Raw genomic sequence first — 21,874 nt, 5'->3', positions numbered from 1 at the left:
CTCACTTAACTTCTGGGCTCAAAGGAATCATCAAAAAGCATGATTTCCTTAGTTGCATCCATCATGGAGTCTTGTATGAGTCTAGCATACACTGGTGAGATGAGGAAAGAATGAAGTCCATGTTTACAGAACGGGGAACTGTACCCTAGGAAGCAGTAACCCTGATAAAAGATTTGGGGGTCCTGGTTGATAATCAGCTGAGCATAACCTGAGTTATGATGCTGTGGCCCAAAGGACTAATATAATCTCAAGAGGCATAAAGAAGTGACTATCGAGTGGGAATAGAGAACTCATTTTACTTCTGTATTTGGCACTGGTGTGACCACTGCTGGTATTGTGTACAATTCTGGTGTCCATAATTCAGAAGATATTGGAAAAAACAGGGTTCAGAGAAGAGCCACAAGGATGTTTACAGGCTGATAGAACAAGCCTTATGGCAATAAACTCAAGGAGCTCAGTCTATTTGGCTTAACAAAGACAAGGCTAAATAGTGACTTTATTACAGTCTAGACTAGGGGTGGGCAATAAGCCAGGGGCAGTTCACCAGGGATAACCCCTGGCAGGTTGCTGGTCCTTTATTTACCTGCCCACTCACAGGTACAGTTGCTTGCAGCTCCCGTTGGCCATGGGGATTGCTGTTCTTGGCCAGTGAGATGTGCAGAAAGCAGCATGGACTGGAGCATCACTTCCCACAGCTCCCACTGGCCAGGAACAGCAGTCAGAGGGAATTTCCTTTTGATTATTTCAAAACTATCGCTTAAAAAATTTCCTGCCACAATAAGTTTCAAAACGTTTCCTTTTTGTTCTGAAACACTTATCCCCCCCTAAATTTTAAAATTTCTCTGGACCAGGTCTACCTATATTGCATTGTGAAAATTGTACCATCTGAGAGAGACCCAGCAGACTATCACTCAAGACGTTTCCAAGGTCTCTGTTTGTCTTTCTATAGTCATTCTTATATTTCTTTATGAAGTACAGGCGAGTTCACACCTCCACATTGAAGAACTGGAAAATATTTCACCAATGGTAATTTCAAGCTATTATGCACATAAAATGGCAAGATAAAATCAGGCATAAAGAAGAGGTTGCTCAAACAAGTTGAAGCAATTTCCATGGAAGCACACCTGCACCTCCGTATAGATCAGGCATGTCCAACCTGCGGCCCGCGGGCTGCATGCGGCCCTGGACAGCGAGTAATGTGGCCCCCAAGATCGTAAACTTTTAATATTATTATGTGATTTATATACATTAACTATATTATATATTTTGTACACGGCCCAAGACTATCTTCACTCAATGTGGCCGAGGCAAGCCAAAAGGTTGGACACCCGTGGTATAGATAATAGACTTCCAGAGAAAGCATGGAATGGGGAAAGATCAAGAGGCAAATTGGGAGAGAGACCACAGGTTCCTGATAAAAAATTTCTCCTCTTGCAAAATCAATATTGACAGGGCACACTGCAACAGAAATCAGTTTGGCAACCAGCAAGGTATCTGCAGTGGAAAATTTTGAAGGGAGGTGAGAGAAACGTTTAGCAAACAGTAGTGACAGACCCAACGGGAAATCCTCTCTTCTCTATTTTTTTTCCCTTGGGTTCTGTAAATGCTGTGAAACAATAGTGAAACTCTCTAGCCATTTGCAGGCTGGTAACAGCTCTTGCTAAATCTTTTACATGTATTAAAGCATCTTGACTGCTTTGAAAAGCACACCAACTTTTGTATTACCTAAAGGAATTTAGCTATATTTAGTTTTTAAAAATGTGCAAAAACCCAAACTGAGAAACTGAAAAAAAATGGATTTGAACAAAGTGGATTTTAATAAAAGCACCATGAAAACTAAACAAAATGAAAACTGAGATAAATTTTGTTCCATTTGGGGGTTTTAGTTTGCTTTGCATGTGTGTGATGGGCTTTATCTAAAGCAAAAGAATTTTCTGTATCTTGCTTTGGCAAGAAAACCTTTAAAAATTTCAGTTCTGAAAGACTTTTTTCCTGGTGTGTTTTTTTGTTTTGTTTTTAATTTTTATTTCCAGTTTGCCCATTGACTTGAAAAAACAATGATTTTTTTCAAATGCTAATATGTGACACTTGGAATCTGGTAAAAGTGTGTCCACACATGGAGTTAGTCAGGAACAAAGATAAGTCTACAGACAGCCCGAATGATCATTTTGAGAAGCTTAAACCACTCTATTAATCTCAAGACGATAATGAGCTATTAACGCTGAAATATCCAGATTACTTTAAATGCCATTATTAGTAATATAAACAATAACAATATTAACAACAGAATTGTTAATGCAGTACAAACTTCATTATCTGGAATCTCCAAATGCTCTGGTTATTTGAGCTGGGTCACTGGCCCTGCTCCACTGGCCCTATGGAAGCCAGCCCCACGGCAGCTGGCCCTGGCAGGGCATGCCTGTTAACCAGCATACTGGTTATCCAAGTGATAGATAACACGGCTTTTCCCATACTGACCATTTTAGGCAGAAACATCAAATTGAAGAGTTTATGCCACTGTTCCAAACTGCCTACCACACCTTCTCACTTTCAAACATTGCTATCTCATGCCTCCCTGCCTACTGAAACCCTAGTTTTTCACCATGATAATTTTTGAGGCAGTTCCACTTTGCCAATAGAGAACTCTGCAACACATGAAAAGCTGTAAATGTAGACAACACACGTGTATAACCAAGTTGACAAGTTTACCTAAACTGCTTAAACATATCTTTAATTAAACCAGTGCAACTTTGTGCGTAAAGGAGACAAGTGAATACTAGTATGAGAAATCTGATATTTTCCATTTCCTGGCTTTGATATCTAACAAAGGAATTTGAAAGCTATAGTAAAATCCCGCTAGTTAATTATTGATAAGTAGATGTACATGAGTAGAAGCTATTGTAGCCTGTTACTCTGCTTTCAGTCGGTTCTTGCAATTGTATAGCCTCTGAAAATAGGTCAAGGAGCAATAGCCTTAAATTGCAGCACGAGAAGTTTAGGTTGGACATCAAGAAACAGTTCCTAATTCTCAGGGTGAGTAAATATTGGAATATGTTGTGTAGGGTGGTTGTAGAATATCCATCATTGGAGATATGTAAGAACAGGTTAGATAAATAGCTAACAGGGATGACACAGATGGTGCTTGGTCCTGTCCTGAGGGAAAGGGCCTGGACTTGATGAACTCTTGAGGTCGCTTCCAGTCCTGGAATTCTATGATTCTATGACAACACAAACCGCTTACTGGGGCCAGCCCTGCCCCCTTGCAAGACTGGGTCAGTAGTAGCACTCGCTTGGGAGTACACAGTATTTCCTTCCTAATTCTGAATGAATACCCCCGCATGGTGCTTCAGCAGTGCTAAATGATGAGAAAATATTTAAATTACATTTTTACTTTAGAAACAATGTTATTCACACAGGATTTCAGGCAACTCTGACCTGTGAAGTTTTTCTCTCCTCCCTACCCACAACCCCAGCTCAGCATAATTTCACATTTGAAACATAGTGCATTTCAAAGTGAATTTAAACTGAGAACAGGCTAAATGTATGTTAAAGCAAAAAAAAAAAAAGTTACAACATATTGTGCATTTTGACTAATTTCATCCTTAATTGAAAATAACTTGCACATTCAGGTGATGCTTTCTTTGCATTTTTAATCTTGCTAATATGATGAAATCAGGTGTGTTTTGGCAACTGCCAGTAAAAGGTGGAAGGCAGCTGCTGGGTCTAAAGGCAGCTCAACTTGATTTCATACTGCATAACCACAGAGCTGCCACCACACCCTTTTGTATCTCTCCTCTCTGGAGGTAAGACTCTTAATTACATTGTAGCCCTTCTACTGCTAATTTCTAACTCTGAGGAGCACCTACACGGCATTAAGGTGCAGGTGAACATAAGTCATCATGACTAAGCAGGGCAATAATGGCCTTTAAAAATACAACTGGCTTTTATACATGCTGCATCCAAAACACTTACAGAAGTGAATGGCAAATAGGCCAAAGGAATTAAGAGGTATAAGAAAGGAATGTGTGTGTATTGTGAGGGGTGGGAACCACAGATTTGGAGATTAACTGGGCGGATGAGGCACACATACAAGGCATGGGTGCCCCCTTATGATACGTCGGCTTTATAGCACTCATGTGATTGCTTATCTCACAATATCCAGGAAAGCAGGCATTAGGGATGTGTGACGATCTTAATATTCAGGTGATGCTCAGATGTCTGGGAAATGCTGTTAGTAGGAAGATATTCAGGAATCTTAGGAGAAATGGAAATACGGAAGTAAAAAATCTAAAAGCTCAGCAGCAATGGGCAAGGGAGTGAGAAGGTGCAAGAAGAGGCAAAGTGCAAGAGAACTGAGAATTGTCCTGGTTTTATAAATTACAGGTGTCACCTTCATGAGAACAGAAGCAAAGATGTAGGGGGACTGACATTAAGCATGGTACAGCAGTGACAGAAGTGAAAAGGGGATGAATCAAATGGGGGGGAGGACAATTGCTATAACTGCAAAGAAAATGGAAAGATCTAAAAATGGAAGTGAGAAATGGAAGTAAGGGCGAAAAAAAAATAATGCACCTAATTGTTAAAACATATACAAGGTAGTCTGCCTCCTTCAAAACAACCTTAACAGGCTCCTCCAGTTTAAAAAACAGAAAGCACAAATCACATGAGTAAATACTAGAATTTTGGGAGTCCTACAGTTCAGATTCTTATCATAACTTTGCCACTATATCCCTCTCTGTCCGCCACATGGAGACTATTGTATACTTTCTGGCCACTTCTACACATGCACGATCTTCACAATCTTCCGGAAGATGATCCTCTGGAACACAGCTTCCAGAGGATCACCTTCTGGAAGATCACGTCTACATACTAAAAGTGTGCTGAAAGAGCCAGCCCTCTTTCTGGCAGAGGGTGTCTGCACATGCACTGGCGCTCTTCCGGAAGAACAGTGTAGGACAGGGTCGCTTGCTCGGAGAGCTGTTCTGGGGCCGCTGGCCACGTGACGGCCCCATCCAAACAGCCCCTCCTTGCACAAGCTGCCGAGGCCTGCTGTGCTGCTTGCCGCTAGGTAGACCCAGGTCCCTGTCCTTCGCAATCAGCAGGCATGGACCCCCTAGCAGATGCAGGCCAGCAGGCTTGCCCTGACCTGCAGGCTGGTGGTCCTCCTGGCCACCCTTCACAGCCTCCTGTGGCAATGGAGACCAAGCCTTGTGGGTCCTGACCTCACACCGCCCCTGCCAGGCTTCCCCGAGGTTGGTCAGCACGTCCGGACCCTCGCCACCAGCATGGACTAGTGGGACAGGGTAGTCAATGGGAGAATGGGACAACAACTGCTGGCTGCAGAATCTCCAGATGAAGAAGGAGACCTTCCTGGAGATATGCATCTGGCTTGTCCTCATGCTCTGATGCAGGGACACTCGGATGAGGCCGGCTCTCTCCATGTAGAAGTGCATGGCCATCGCCATATGGAAACTGTTCACCCCGGACAGCTACTGGTCCATCAGGCAGCAGTTTGGGGTGGGCACGTCCACCATCGGGGCTGTCATACTCGAGGTAAGCCCTGCCCTGGCCGGGGGGGAGGGAGGGGACCAGCGGGCATGGAGGCCCCTGGGGGCTGAAGGGGCAGGGGGGCTGGACTGGGTGGTGGGTAGGTGTACCCCAGGGGGATGATAACATACCCACTGCTGGAGGGGTGCCCCACGGGGGGGTGGGGGGTAGGAGGGAGGGAGGGTGAGGACAGGGATGGGGTCAGGGCATCCTTGCACATGCCCATGAGTGTGCCCACTCTCATTCTCCTGCAGGCTGTGAGAGCCATTAATGACATGCTAGTGCGGTGGCTGGTGTGCATTGGGGACCTGGATGTGCTCATCGAGGGCTGTGTGGAGCTTGGGTTCCCTCAGTGCATCAGGCAATCAACAGGACGCATAGCCTCATCAGGGTCCCAGACCACAGCTGCACCCGCTACATGAACCACAAAGGGATACCACTCAATCATGCTCCAGGCAGTGCTGGACACCTGGGGAAGGTTTATGGACCTTTACTTGGGCTGGCCAGGCAGGGCGCATGACTTGCACATCCTGCAGAACTCCATCCTGTTTCACAGGATGGAGGCTGGAATATTTGTGCCCCAGTGGGCGCACATCATCAGGGAGGTTGCCATATCCCTATGCCTTGTGGGTGACCCAGCCTACCCCCTCCAGTCCCGGTTGATGCGCCAGTACGTGGGCCACCTCACACCGTCCCAGGAGCTGTTCAGTGCCCATCTCACGCATGCCTGGTACCCAGTCGAGTGTACGTTTGGCTGTCTGGAGATGCAGTTCAGATGTCTCAATATGCCTTGATGGGGGGGGGGGGGCGGGGTGGAGAACATCCTGCAGGTTGTGGCCACCTGCTGCACCTTCTACAGCTTCCTCAAAGCATGTGAGTGGACCTTCCCCAGGGCCGAATGGTGGAGCTGGTCCCCCGCTACCAGCAGCCTGACGCAGCCCCTGACAGCCAGCTCAAACATGATGTGGTCTGCATCCCGGAGGTGCTCCAAGAGGTGTTTGCCTGGCCGGGGGGGTGTTGCTACTAAATCCTCCACACACTCTCCCCACACTAATCAGGTACACTGGGGGTGCGAGCTGTAAATAGGTATATAACAGTAAACTTGGAACAATAAAAAACTTTTTTGTACATAGTTGTTAGGAAACACTAAAACAACCCCCATAGACGAAAACCTCCATTATGTACATGGAGGTCAGGGAATGGGGGCATGTGAACTGGGATGGGGCCTGAGACACGGATGGTGGGGGCCCTAGTCAAGGGACAGGGTAGAGGGCTGCAAGCCCCAGTGCCGACAGGTGCCTCTCTCACCCTGTGTATGTGGTCCCTTGTGGAGCGCTGATGGGGCAGGGAGCACCTGGAGGTAAGGCTGGTCTGTTGCAGGCTGGGGCTCAGCAGGGAGGGCAGGGATCGGGTTATGGCTCAGGGGGCCCTCCATGGGGCCCGCTGTGGCCACGAGCCAGGCTGCAAGGTCCCTGTGGGTTGCCGCAGACAGGTCTGTGGGCAGTAGAGAGGCCAGAGCCTTGGGGTCATGGGCTGGGGGTGCAAGAACAGCAGGTGGGGCATCAGGAGTGGGGGGCAGGGCCTCGGAGGGAGCAGCTGGGGATGGCTGGCCAGGAACACAACTTGTGGAACATCCCTACCACCTCTCCCAAGTGTCCCTCCACCAATTAAGTTTGGCATCATGGAAGGCCAGCCGCCTCTCCACCAGCATGTCCTGGTGGTGGAGGGCAGCTGTGTAGGCCATGGCCTCATCCTCTGGCATCTGGTCCAGAGGATCCATGGCCACCGTGCCATGGGAGCTGGGGCGGTGAGACATCATCTGCAGCCAGGAGGTCCTGCAGCTCCTGGTAGAAGGTCAGCTGGCTGGGGCAGGGCTAGACCTGCAGGTGCAGTCTCGGGCCCACATGTATCCCTAGTGCAGCTCTTTAACTTTACATTGGAGGTGCTTGGATGTCTGGGAAGTGTGGCCTCAGGCAGCCAGGCCCTGGATGAGGTGTGCGAAAGCAGGGGCATTGTGGCAGTGCCCGCTGGTGTCACAGAGGACCCCCTCATCATGCCAGAGCCCCATCTGGCTGCCTTGGGGTTCAGTGGGCAACTCAGGAGCTTGGTGGACTGTGGCTAGCAGCCCTGCAGGTGCTGCCACCTTCCATGCTCTCAGCCCCGCTGGGTCACCTGGAGTGCCTTTGCTCTCCAGCGGGCCACCGCCATGGCAGATTGCTTTTTCCGGAAGAAGCAGTCCAAGAGCATGTACACATGCTTTCTCCCAGAAGACTCTTTCGGAAGAAGGCACGCTTCCCGGCTCTGCAGAGGAGTACGGAATCTGGAAAATGAGGCGGCTTCTTCTGGATTCCTCCTGGAAGAGCACCTTGCATGTGTAGACGCTCCACAGATCTTCCGGAAGAAGGCGCCAGTCCTCCAGAAGATCGTGCATGTGTAGAAGCGGCCTGTGAGTGCCTGCTTTCTTCTGACAGTCTCCATCATAAGGCCAACCACCTTTCCCACCTTGCTTTTCTGGTAATTAGCCCTCTACATTTGGAAGAGACAAGCTCTTGCTCCTCTAACGTGGACATTTTGCAGATGCTCGTCACTTGCTGTATCTCCCTCTCTACAGCTAATAAACAAGTCTGGCTTCTATAGTTTTTTCCTCTGACTTCTCTTTTCCTTATTGTATGGAAGTGGTGCATCCTCATCCTTCATTATCAGATAGGAAACTGATGTTCGTCCATACAATAGCATGTAGTTTTAACCCGAGGTAAATTGTTTGCTTCTTCAGTACCACAATTCCTGTAGGTCATTTGGCTGAAGTTCAGCATGTCTACCAGTATTAGTTGTGACCTCTTCCCTTGCTTCTGTTTTGTTTGTCTACATTGTAAATGTGTGATATGGTTTGTTCTTGTGAGTTGTAGTGTGTTGATACACCTTAAAGAACTCAAACTTCTGGTACAGATGGTATGAGCCTGTATGTCTCACAACATTTTCTGGGTCTCTTCACAGATCCATACATTTCGGTTACTCATACATCAAAAACTGCTAGAGATGATTATTACGGTCTTGAAAACACTCCTGTAAATTTGTAACAACAAACGTATTTATAAGGCACACTACAAGAGTTGTGGGTGAGTTTATCTGCACATGGCTTACAAGGGTGGACCCTACACTGATAATGTTGACTACGGAAACAAAGTATGAGAAATACAAGATGTGGAGTAGATGACAGTTTGGATTAAATTGCCTCAGAACTATTTGAGAAGTGTTGAATTGCAGTAATTATAACATGAACAAAACAAAAACAAACTAATATCCTTTCGATGCAGCAACATAAATTGTGTTGACTTTTCGTTTGTTTGCTGAATAAGTAACACCTATGAATATAAAAAACTGTACACCAAATAGTTGAGTACCTAATGTACACAAAACTGTATCAGCTTTTGGGCTCTTTTACATATAAATGCAGAAGTGATTATGGAAGTAGACACACAGGTTTTAGGTGTGATAATTATATACGGGGAAGGTTACAAATACTAGCTGTAGCAATTTTTTTTTTTTAGTTAATGCCAGGTTGTTATCAATCAGACCTAAAATGCTTATAACCATGTGCTTGTTATAGATACAGTTTAAAAAGAACAATATTCAGTATCCCAGAGGCAAATGGCACAAGTGAAGAGAGTTCCTGTAATAATGTTCATGATTTAAAGGCTTCTTTAATTGAGATTCTACCTGCAGTACAAAGAATGGAAGAGGCCATTCCAGAAATGTCAGAAAACACAATGAAACCTTCTGCAGCATTTTATGAGCTGACATCAATGATATTACCAGATTCCAAGGTAAAGATGATGCTGGTTTAAAATGTCTTTTTCCAGGCTTCCTGGCAGGACTAGAAAAGCGAGTTTTACAAGAAGTAGACAGGAATCTAAGGAAATTGCATAAACTCCACTCTGTGGGTAAGCTCTGCCTCTTCATTTATAATAATTAAATTTTCATGTGTACTGGGAGGCATCAAGAAGATGATTAAATCCCAGTGTGGGAAGGCATTTAAGCAAGAAGAGTATTAGAATTTTAAGTTAAGTGTACATAAGCGTATTGCTGGGTTGGCCCCAAATTCTTGACTGGATGCTGAGAGGGTCATCCAGGGCTAATTATAGTCAGTGGAGAGATTCAAATTTTCTTCAGTAAGCTTTGGACCAGGTCTGATTTTCAAAGATATTGTGTTTCCACCATTACTTTTTACATGAGCAGGAGCCACTGGGGATCAAATAGAAATATTCCCACACATCCTTTAAAATGAATTCGCATTGTTCTTATAAGTTACAGATGAGAAATGGCACTTACCTAAAAATGGAGAAGGAATGAAACTGTATGAGAGATGGGAGAACTATGTGTAACAAACTAATATGCAAAGCATTTACTATTTTTTCTTTGCAGGTACTACTAGGGTTTGTGAACAGACTTGGATTTGTACCAGTGTGTTCATTATTGCAAAAATATTCACTGACTGTTTCAATCAAAATATATTTCAGCCCATTAGTTTCTTGCAAAATTCTTTCATAGCCCGCCCTTAGTCTTTGTGCTGACCAGTGTCACCAGGCGACCTTCTGAGGGTCAGCTCTGAAGTCCTGTCATGGAAGCACAATGAGTGTGGGGTTGGGTGCTGAGAAAGTAGGCCAGGGGCATAGTGGTGGTATTTTGGGCAGCTGTGGACAAGCTGCCATAACTTAGGCCTCGGACTGGGAGGATGTCATGGGTATATTTCTGGGGAAGGGGCGCAGGGGGCAATAGACCTGCCTGCCCCTAGGCATGGTGGTGGGTGAGGGGACAGCTCCATTTTCGCAGAAGGGTTGGGGCCCCAGACGGAAGGAGCAGGGCTGGGGTAGCCGGCTCTTACCGCTGCCTGGAGAGGGCAGTGCTCGGCCCCAGCCAGCCTTCAGAGCTGCCTGGAGCATGCTGCACAGTGGCAGTGGCAGTGGCTGGGAGACCTGGGCCCTTCTGAGTGGCAGGGCCCCAGGGCAACTGCTGCCTTTCCTCCCCCGCAAACACACACACTTGGTGGGCCTGCTACAGAGTTCACAGTGGAGTAGCAGCAGTGGCTTGGGCTAGCCACTGAGTGTCTGCCTTTCGGTGCCCAGGAGGGTTTGTATATGGAGTGGGTAGTGAGCCACCTGAGTCGTTAATTCTCCCTAGGAGAGAGTAGAAGCCTCTGGTGCAATTAGAGCATGGTGGGGGTGGGGAGAGGTCATCAGGATTAGGGATTTTCCAGCACTTTTTAAACCCATTCCTTTAGCAAACCTCTCGCCAGGCTCAGCCTTGCCAACCTTCTAATTATGCAAAATTGTACACCTCGGTCCTGCCCTTTCTGGGGGTGCTTTCCCTTTCCCAAAGCCCTGCCCCTTGTCTAGCGCCCCCTCTCCCACCATCGATTACTCTCCCCACCCTGACAATATGCGTGTTAATCTGGTCTCCTCTGCCTACTAGAGGTATTTGGAGCCTGGATTTCCAGTCATGTGGGAAACTCGCAAATGCTGAAGAAAGATTACTCCTGCACGAGAATGAAAACTCAAACTTCCAATATTCCCTGTGGAATGAGGGATTCTGAAACTGGGTTTGGGAAAAAAAGTGGAAAAAAATCCAGACTTTTCCTATTAATCTTTAGGAGATGTTTCCCAGGCTCCCAAGATACCTGACTGGTGGAATGCTGAGAGGACAGGAGCCTGCAAGTCCAGAGAGTAGGACATGGTGGGTAGAGCTATACATTAAGTGACATCCTCCAGCAGTAAGTCTCAATGCCCTGTGCATAGGCTTGAGCTAGAAATAGCTGCATAGATGTTTAGGCGCAGGCTTGGACAGGAGCTGGGTCTCCGAAGCCCACACTGCTCCCCACATGGTGCTAGTTGCACTGGCTGTCCAGGTTAGGGAGCAGAGAGCTGAGACTGCTGGAACAAAGGCAGATTTCCTTCTGAAACTTGCTGGATTTCTGCCCAGATTGTGATGAACACAAGAGGGTTATGCAGCACGTTTTAAATTAGACAAATCAGCATTCCACAACTGAAAAAAAAAAATCACAGGAAAAATTCCCTCCTGGCTCAACTAACCCATACAGCTGCACAATAAATCTCCTCAGTTTACAGCCATCCAGGCACTCATCATGCTCTACATTAGTGGGAGGAGGTTGGGAGGGGCCATATTTCCTTGCAGAGATGAGATGGGTGGAGCTCTAATTCAATTTATAAAACAACTTCTCACTGACTCCTACCAGGGTAAAGACTGCAAAGATGTTTCAGGACTCACTTCCAGCTCTCACTGAAGTAGTAACATATGACTTACATGCAGGAGAGACCAAAAAATGTGCCAGTTCTCAGGTAAGAAAGCTCTAACAACAAATTTGTTTAAAGTTTCAATTCTGAAACACAGAGCACAAAGAAGGTAATGCAAGTCCTGAGTTTTATTTATTTACCAGTGTGCCGTGCAGGAGAATACCAAATTCAAGGTACTGTACATCACTGGATTTCAAAACCAAGCTTGTATAGATGGAGGGTGGGAAGATTGGCACATAATGGTTTATCAGTGTAAACTGGCAACCAGTGATAGCAGCAGTTCAGGTTTTCTGGGTGAAATTCCCTGGTTTTTGGTATTTGAAACATTATAGTTCATTATGGGAATTTCACAATTACTTTTTATTTCTCTTTGCATTTGATTTGATGCATGAAAAATGAACCCTCTCTAGTTATCAACATTACTTACAAATGGTATAATTTCTACTTTAAAATGTTTGTTACTGTGTCCAAGCCACATTCAGCCTTGCTGTGACTAGATAACTTCTCCTTCAACTTCAACAGAGTCACCTTTGACCACGTTTATTATTTCCATGACATAGTTGTCAAAGGTCTTTTGGGTGCTTAAGCTTTGATTTCTAGGCCTCTCAGCTCTGCTGGAGGGCACATCCAGAGGAAGGAAGGAACTTTGGATACATTAGTGTTGCTTCTGGGAGTCCTGGGAAGTCAGTGATCCATTTTTGTACTTATTAGATATCACTGACGCTGGTGAGAGTTCTACTATGGTGTGATTCCCCGGCTGAGAAGACATGCACAATGTCTCTGGTTAAGCTGGTGCACTAAAAATAGAATGTACAGTAAACTCTTTTTCATATCCAGCAGCCCTGGGGACCAGGAGGTTACTGGATATTCAAATATTCTGGATAACAGAGAGGTATACCTAGCAATGCATAAAGCTAAAGAAAAACAAGATTAGACATTAAGAAATAAACAAAAATGTATGCAGACTATTTTATTTATCAAAAACAGTAGTACTGTACATTGTAAACTTACACTGTATTTGCTGTATTTATTTGTATTTACTTTCACTAGATTGTACTTATGGAAAACGTAACTAAAATTTACTTGTGGTTAAAATGCTGGTTATTCGACAACTAACATCCCACCATTCCTCACCCCCTTCCTATGTATGTGATTTGTCAGTTTATATTGGAATTTCTGGGGGGTCCTCAGTACTTACCAATGTTAGTCTGTATTGGAAATGAGACTGATCTGATGAAGTGGGTCTATTCCACAAAAGCTCATCACTGAATAAATCGTTTTGTTAGTATTTAAAGTGCTACATTTCTGCTGCTTTGTTTTATTTCAAAATAGTGCATCTACACACAAAATGCGTATCGAAATAGTGTGCAGCTATTTTGAAATAGAGCATCCACAGTGATCATAGAATAATAGAATACTAGGGCTGGAAGGGACCTCAGGAGGTCATCTAGTTCAGCTTCCTGCTTCAAGCAGGATCCACCCCCATCTATATCATTCCAGCCAGGACCTTGTCAAGCTGGGACTTAAAAACCTCTAGGGATGGAGAATCCACCAGCTCTTTAGGCAACACATTCCAGTGCTTCACCACCCTCCTGGTGAAGTAGTTTTTCCTAATATCCAACCTACACCTCTCCTGCTGTAACTTCAGACCATTGCTACTTGTTCTGCCATCTGTCGCCACTGAGAACAGTTTCCTCTCCATCCTCTTTAGAGCGCCCCTTCAGGACGTGGAAGGCTGCTATTAAATCACCCCTCAGTCGTCTTTTCTGCAAACTAAAAAAACACAAATCTCTCAGCCTCTCTTCATAGGTCATGTGCTCTAGCCCTTTAATCATTTTTGTTGCCCTCTGCTGAACCTACTCCAGCACATACACATTCTTTCTATACTGGGGACCCCCAAATTGGATGCAATATTCCAGATGTGGCCTCACCAGTGCTGAATAGAGGGAATTTTGAATCGTATTTAAGGCCTGTACTGGAACTCCCCTATTTCAAAACAGCCCCTATTGCCTGTCTGTACAGCCACTATTCCAAAAGATCTATTTTGGAATAGGCGCTATTCCTCACAGAATGAGGTTTATAGAATTCAAAATAAACTGTCTGCTATTTCAAAATTATTCCAAAATAACGGTTTTGCTGTGTAGACACTTGCAAAGTTATTTCAGAATAGCAGCCATAGCTATGTACCCACTGAAATTTCATTCTTTTACTGCTTAAAATGTTTGAGACACCCAATTGTGGAACATAATTACTCTCATTTGATTTTGATAACCAATCACGCAACACACCTAATGAATACAGTAAACCCTCCATTTAATGGACTAATGGGGAAAGGGGTGTCCATTAAACCCGAACATCCGTTAAATCAGAGGGTTTATTGAGACCCGCCCTCACCAGACTCCCCCATCCCCAGTGTCCTCCCCCCACAGCAAAAAAAATGCCCACTACTCACCCACTACTGGAGGAGCCAGAGCCCGGCGCCACTCGCAGCTGGTGCTGCCCCTGAGTCGCATGGCTGGAGCTTCCAGAGCCCGCCGTGTGGCTACAATAGCTGCCACACGCTCCTCCCACTGAGCTGGAGGCATATGTGAGTGCCATCTGCTCACTTACAGGCCCCACCTCTGTTGGTGGGGGCATGTGGTGGTACTGGCAGTGGCAGCTCTGGTGGCTAGGGTAAGTCCTTTACTTTTTGAGGGGGGGAACAGGATTTAGGAATTTATGGCCCTGGTTAAGTGGGCTTTGGGAACAACAGGGGTCTTGCTAGAGTAAGTGTGACTGAATCTGCTCCATCAGCTAATTAACCCTTCCATAAGATCTGAGTTCTTTTGAGATTAATCCTATTAATGACAGTATGCTTATTTAGAGCTTATTGAGTAATTTGTTACTGTCTTCAATATGTTTATAAGTAGGGTTAGGCTTGATTGTTTTCTTCCTTTCTAGAACTTTGAAATAGAGGGCAAGTGGCATGCAGAGTGGAATTAATGGCGGGATTTGCAAAGATCATGGGGAGATGGTAGGAACTCCCTGTGGGACAATGTGTAAGACCTCAGCATAATGACACATTTTAGTATGTCAGAGGACATCTGTATATAAGTAGGTTTAGTAGGATTTGGAACACACATGGGAAAAAAAAATACATTTAAGGTATCAAAAAGAGCCCATCATCTTAACTTAGTAGTGCAATTTTTAAAAAATTGGCACCAGTGTAGAGTCATGACATTATTTACTGCATTTCAAAAGTTTTCCAGAGTAATCATCATACCAGCTCTAGGCCTATGATCTGGAACATCTGAGCTGAAACCCATACTTAACTGTTACTTTTTAGTCCCTGGCATACCTGAGCTCATGCAACACTGTTAGAGAGCCGTCCTTCCTAGCACTCTGGAAGGCTCAACTATTTGCCCAAGTATGCATTTGGTGTGGACTTCAGGTGTGAGGTCTGCAAGTGATGGAGTATAAGTGGAGAAGAGGATGACTACCTATTACTGATATAGGTCATAGTCCTTTTAGTATTTTTATTTGCATTAAGGTATCCCAGGCTTACTGCATAGTGAACACAAAAAATGTCTACATAAACAAAATGCCAGTGCTTTAAATGGCCTAATCATCACTGCCAATTTGAAATAAAAATATCATATTTGTGAGGTACAGCCAGAGGATCAATTTAATGCATTAGCAGGCAGTTTTGGGAATTAGACTGGTATCTTTCAGTCAATGCACATGCTGAGTGAAGTTCTAGCCTTTCTTCATGTGCAAATGTCTCATCATCTACTCCGCATGTTTATTCGTCTTCTTTCTAGATAGACAGTGAAGTGTTGTGGAAGACACAGATGGCTGCTTCTATCTGAGGAGAAATCAGCTCATAAAAATAATGATGGTTTAGGGTTTGCTCACTGAAGGAGGAAGGGTTCCTAGGTGTATGAAGAAACAGCAGCATCTATGACAGGGCCTCATCACCAAGCATCTTGGTTACAGGAAATAGTGAATTGTTCCTGGGGTTTGTCAGAGTAGCTTTTTGCCAGGGTGACATGACTATATGCAGCATATTCAAATACACCATCAGGAAACACCTTACTTTAGAAATCATACTGTCTTCTCGTAGGCTTGTCCGTAGCTGCAAAGAAAAGGAGATTGGCTTGATAAAAGACTATGGCTGGAATTATCAAAGGCATTTGAGAGAGTTGGGTACCAGAAGGGGAGGTGTAGGTTGGATGTTACAAAAAGCCTATTTTACCAGGAGAGTGGTGAAGCATTGGAATGTGTTACCAAGAGAGGTGGTGGAATTTCCATCCCTAGAGGTTTTTAAATCCTGGCTTGACAAAGCCCTGTCTGGGATGATTTAGTTAGGGTTGATCCTCTTTTAGGCAGGGAACTGGACTCGATGACCTCCTGAGATCCCTTCCAGCCCCATGAGTCTGATAGTCCCATTTATGGTAATCAATACAACTGAAGCACCTAAGCCCTGTAGCCATAAAGTCTCCTGGAGATACCCCTTAAATGGATTTCTGGGTCTTGGTCTTTGGTAGAATTAGGTATCTGAGGGCATATGGTGACTACAAATTGCTCTCTCCTCACAGAATAAAGAGTAGGAGACAAATATAATCTTTAAGGTTTTGAAGTACAGGAATAGTTACCACCAGAAGAAGACTCTCAATATGCTTTTTAGGTGTTTGAAATTTACCTGTTAGTTGTAGCACATTGAGAGGAGACTTCAGATCAGAGAGGGATGCTGGAAATACATTGTTAAGCTAACAGTACTTGTTATGGTGAAGGTATGAAAGCACTGCAAGTCATAGTATGAGCCTTCTAATTTGTTCACTGTTTTTTGCCCTTTTAATGATTAAAGACAGAAAATACAGTGCATGGACTATGGGGTTCCCTGCCACATACACCTGGTGGAGCATACAGATCAGTTTCTCAGGTTCTACACAGGCATGGGAGGTGTAACTGCCAGCTTCTGTAGATTTATCCATGTTAGCTCTAACGGGGCGAGCATGCTAAAAGTAGAAGTGTAACTGTGGCAGTGCAAGCAGGGGGATGAGCTAGCCACTCCAAGTACAGATTTCAAAGGGGATTAAACCCCATCACTCAGCTTGTACCACTGCAGTTCCACTTCTGTTTTTAGAGTGGTAACTTGATGGGAGCTTGCATAGGAGTATCAGATTGCATTATAACTTATTTGTTGATTGGCACGACTGCGATAAGCAAAGATAAGCCTGGTGGTTTTAGTTGAGTTTAATTTGGATAGTTTGCTTTTGTTTGAACATAAAATTCACACAATAAACTCAAGAAGTACAAATCCATGTGACTCAAAACTGGAGGAAAGGTTGTCTCAAACCTCTGTATGCTCACCACTGCGTTTAGCTGAAGTCTACAGTACAGTTACAACTAATTACCTCAAAGCAATAAATGGATAATGGTGAGTAGCACGAGGGAGATATCAAATAGCTAACTTGGGGTTAAAAGCGACCTGCAGCTCATAGAGTAAGTTTTGCCCTTTATCAGGCTCCAACACATTAAGAAAGAGCTTTGTCAAGAATATTTGCAAACTTCTTGACTTATGTATCTGTGAAGACCAAACCCTGCGTACTGCGCTGCTGGCAGCTGGTAGCACAGAATTAAAATTGTACTATTTGTTAAAAACAAATAAAAGCAAAACAAAACCTTTGCGTTTTTTTTCCTTATTTCCCCTAAATGTTCAGTGACAAAACCTAAACTCACTTGTAGGCCCTGAATTTTTTCAGAAAAAACAGTTGCACTTCCATTAACAATAAATAAATAAAGGAATAAGTTCATGATTCTTGATATGATTCTTGACTTTGTGAATATCTATACATTACTGTAGATGTCAGTCTAGAAAACGATTGATGTATTTTCACTGAACATTTTATTGTAATTCAGTACTTGATTAGGTTCTGCATTTTTTAGGTATTGGGCTTTTAAATGTAATCTTTGTCTTTTATATATAATTCTTCTGCAGATGGAATTATCTCCTTGCTACTTGCTTACTGTAAGAATAATACGGATGAAAAATCTCCGTCGGGCAGATGCATGTGAGTGTGTCTATTCTTACTGGAAATAGTTCTGAATGTAATAAATACACAACTAAACACTGCAAACACCATATGTTAAAAAAGAAAGAATTGATATTGCTAAAGTATACATAAACAGCTACCATACTGCAGTATAGTTGATTATCAGAGTATTACCTGAGAAATAGTAACTGTATTATTGTGCAAGTATCACTAGTCCAACGATCATCCTGGTGTAACAAGGAAGACAGCCTATTTTTCCCACACAAATTAAGAAGTGTCTCAAGTGTCAAGGTGCACTGTTTCCCAGGAATGAAAAGAGAACAGTTTTTCTTTTACAGGTATATCACTATCATATCCCAAGTGTTTCTGAAATTAACCAGTGTGTCTCATAAATAAAACATGATGAGCCAGACACATCATTGCTATGTCATTGAAATAAATGGATCCACACCCAGGATGAGATTGCTTTCATTGGTTTTAAAGACAAACGTTCCTGGGCTATTTTCTACTGACAAGGCAGTTTCTGGAGTCCATCAAGATAGCAGTGCCTGCATTTTGGACAATTTTAATTTCAAATAAGTAGTCACAGAGAGGTAGCTGTGTTAGTCTGTAGTTAAAAAAGTAGTGTTAGCATGCTCACCTGGCAGCCTATTTTTCTCTAATAGACCTACAAGTATCATGTTGACACTTCACAAAGTTTGCTAAGTTTTTTGTTTACTCTGGGGATTATCTACTTTGAGATCTATTGAGACAGCTCTTTCCTTGTATTTTAGACATTTTAAAAAAATACATTGGACTCTTAGGTCAAAATAAACTATCCATATAAAACTCAAAAGGCCTGATCCAATGGCTTTTAAAACCCGCAGGAGACTTTCCATTTGGTCCATTTGGACATTAGCTCAGGCCCAACCTTTGTTTTGGCATCAGTTTATTTCAGCTGACCACTTCAATTTGTGATATCAATAATTTTTCTCCTTCTCCATGCACACACGAAATAGCAGGCCAAATCCTCTGGTGTCGCAGGCACAGAGGATGGTGGTTTTAAACCACCTGGACATCTCCCCTATTATGGGGCGTCTCAAAGGTTATCTGAAGTTATGTCTGCACTAGAGAGCTTACACCTTCTTGTATGGCCACTCTGTGCTGAAAGGCAAGAGCTCTTCTGTTAATACAATTAAACCAGCCCCAAGAAGCAGCCCTATCCCTCCCACCGACACAGCACAACACACGCTACTGCTTAGGCTGGTGAAATTTATGTTGCTCAGTGGACTGTCTTTTTCACACTCCTGGGCGACGTTAAGTTTTGCTAACATAGGTGGTAGTGGAGACATGGCCTAAATTAAGCTAGCTGCAGTGGTCCTATAAGAACTGTGATTCCCAGCTCCTATTCTGAAAGAATACTGTGCACACTGAACCTCCCGCTTCCAACCCAACCTGCCTCTGTGTGCCTGACGTTCCTGTGAGGAGCACATGGGCTAGGGCTGCCTTCTCTGGCTTTGTGCTAAGAGCTCTCAGCTGTCCCTTGGGAGAAGCTTTCAGGCCACTTTGCGCTGAGCAGAGCCAGGGTGGAAGACTGAGTCCAGTATGCCTAAGCAGCCTCTTTCTCCCAAAGGGCTTTACTTTTTAATGATAGGTTTTCTCTGTAGGCTTCCCACTTAGGTGTGGTCTGTGCTTGAATACCACACTGAACACTCCCATATGTTTTACTCTACTTGGGTGTGTTTAGCTGTCTGGTTCTTCAAACTAAACTTTGCAGGGTCTGTTTGAAGTGTCTCTGGCATTTGTACTTAGTGCGGGGCTGAATTCAGAGGTGAATCTCAGGAAGACGACTGGGACTTGAAATTGGTGTAATTTGCTCCTCAACACATATGTTCTAACAGTGTGAGATTCTTTAGATGACGTTGATCGTATTTACTTCGGCCGTCTGATCATCGCACCAATTTAACTGAATGCAACTTGTGCGCCTGCCTTGCCACATTACTTTGAATTTGGCCCACTGAGTCAGTATAAGTTGGTGTACCTCTTACACAGGTGTAGCTAGAAAGTTGGCCTGCAGCATGAAAAGCAACTAACAGGAGAGCATGAGTTCTAGCATGAGGTTGCTCATTGACACCTTGCACCTTCCTTCATTTGCCTGACCTTTCACTTACTTCTGTTTCCATCTCCTTGTGCTCACTTATGCACTGGTAGAAGTGGGTGAAGGAGTTAAAAGGGACTCACATTTTCAAAGAGTGGCAATGAGTTTCATGCCCCATATGAGACATTTTTGTCTTGATTTCGGAGGTGCTGATCCACCTGCAGTTTCAGAGAAAAGGGTGCGTAAGTAGCTTTGAAAATCACACCCCAGATGGACACTAAAAAATAGAGCTACCCCAAACCAACAGCTGCCTTTGACAGTGTAGGCTCATGAATCTGTAAGGCTGTGTCTACACTACAAAAATAACTTTGAAGTTGCTTACTTCAAAGCACAACTTCGAAGTAGAGCATCTACACACATCCTACTTTGAAGTTAAACTTTGAAGTAGGGCACTACTCCATTCCTGGGAATGGAGTAAGGACTTCTAAGATAGTTAACTTCAAAGTAAGGGGAAAATGTGTGCAGACTCTCTGCTGGCTACTTCAATGTAGTGCCTAACTTTGAAGTTAGTTCCTAGAGTAGATGCACCCGAAGTGTAAATAGGCATTCTAACTTAACTCGTTTTATATGCCATCCCTGTTCTATGCATCTCTCCTTGCAGTGTGCTGTTTTACTGTTTGGGAGCAGAAAACATCTCTATTTTCGGCTCAGTCTGGATTTTGATCCACTTACAATAAATGAATAACAAATTTCTTTCTAAAACTATTACCTCAAAGCCATTGTTAATATTATTATTGGACAGCAACAGCTGCTGACCCCAGTGATGAACTCTTTTTACTGTTAAATGCTTTTCCAGCAATTGCATAATAAAGCAGCTATGTATTACTATGAACATTGCATATTTTAAAAATACCTGTGGAACAGAGTGGTGGAATGTGACGAGAAGCAGAGACGCAAAGCCACTTTGACTGCTTCTACACTACAAAAATAACTCTGAAGTTGCTTACTTTGGAGTACAATCTCAAAGTAGAGAATCTACACAAACCTGACTTTGAAGTTAAACTTTGAAGTAGGGCACCAATCCATTCCCGGGAATGGAGTAAGGACCTGGAAGTTGGGCTCCCTACTCTGGAGTTAACTTCGAAGTAAGGGAAAAAGTGTGTAGACTGTCTGCTGGCTACTTTGATGTAGTGCCTAACTTCAAAGTTAGTTCCTAGTGTAGACCCACCCTTTGCCTCATGCATGCAGGAAATGAATTTTGATTTGTCTCTTCTCTATATATGGGGAACCATTTTAAAAGAGAGATGGTCTGTAAACAGAACCTTCTCTTTGAATCTGTGCAGCTATTGCAGCAGTGGTGAAAGGGTGTAAGAGATGATCCAGTTTACAGTGTTTTAGTTACAATATGGAAGCAAAAAGGCCTGGGTTTAGGATCCAGTTTGGCTCTCCCACTTCAGCAGGAATTGAAATATTACAGAATGATGTTGTAGAGCACAGAAACTACCAATCAGTACAGTGTAGAAGAATAAAGATAGCAGTGCCCGCCAGACTATAAACAGGGAAAAGACACACAAGTAACACAGTGGTAGGGCAAATTATTTTATATTTTATATTTCAGAGGACTTTCCAGTATATAACCAAGGTATTTAATAAAGCCAGTATAAGCAGTCAGAAAGATCCCAAGGAAATGCAGCTTGGTACTATGTACCTCTACAAAGAAAAGTAAGTCCTAACATGATATGTAGGTAGCCAAATCACCGTGGGCAATGTGTCTCGCTTTCTGTAGAGTAGTTTTGTCAAACACTAATCATATTTGACCAAGAATCGAATTATTATCCAAATTAAAAAGACATGCTTTGCACATAGAAAATTGCAACATGAAATCTGGAAACAGCATTGACTCACAA

The 21,874-nt window shown here is 43.8% G+C and overlaps 1 pseudogene; it reads left to right on the top strand.

The window, feature by feature from the left end:
- Nucleotides 1-11,813: 11,813 nt before the first annotated feature.
- The window catches only part of LOC142015380 (cytosolic phospholipase A2 epsilon-like), a 46,525-nt pseudogene continuing 36,464 nt past the window's right edge, over nucleotides 11,814-21,874 (top strand).

The sequence above is a fragment of the Carettochelys insculpta genome, chromosome 6, assembly GCF_033958435.1.
Source record: "Carettochelys insculpta isolate YL-2023 chromosome 6, ASM3395843v1, whole genome shotgun sequence".
Classification (NCBI taxonomy): Eukaryota; Metazoa; Chordata; order Testudines; family Carettochelyidae; genus Carettochelys; species Carettochelys insculpta.
Note: the sequence above shows the minus strand (reverse complement) of the source record. Positions and strands in the feature narration are given on the sequence as shown.